Here is a 353-nt window from a genome sequence, read left to right on the forward strand (position 1 = left end):
CGAGGGAACCTTGGAAACTGCAGCAGGAGACGAGAGAACCTTGGAGGATGCAGCAGGAGACGAGGGAACCTTGGAAACTGCAGCAGGAGACGAGAGAACCTTGGAGGCTGCAGCAGGAGACGAGGGAACCTTGGAAACTGCAGCAGGAGACGAGGGAACCTTGGAGGATGCAGCAGGAGACAAGGGAACCTTGGAAACTGCAGCAGGAGATGAGAGAACCTTGGAGGCTGCAGCAGGAGACGGAGAGGCCTGGAGAGATGCTGCTGCTGTCTGAGAGGCCTGGGGAGATGCTGCTGCTGTCGGAGAGACCAGGGGCTCTGCAGCAGACGACGGAGAGGCCTGTGGCTCTGCAG

The sequence above is a fragment of the Nematolebias whitei genome, chromosome 3 (genome assembly GCF_014905685.2).
Source record: "Nematolebias whitei isolate Nwh7 chromosome 3, NemWhi1, whole genome shotgun sequence".
NCBI lineage: Eukaryota > Metazoa > Chordata > Actinopteri > Cyprinodontiformes > Rivulidae > Nematolebias > Nematolebias whitei.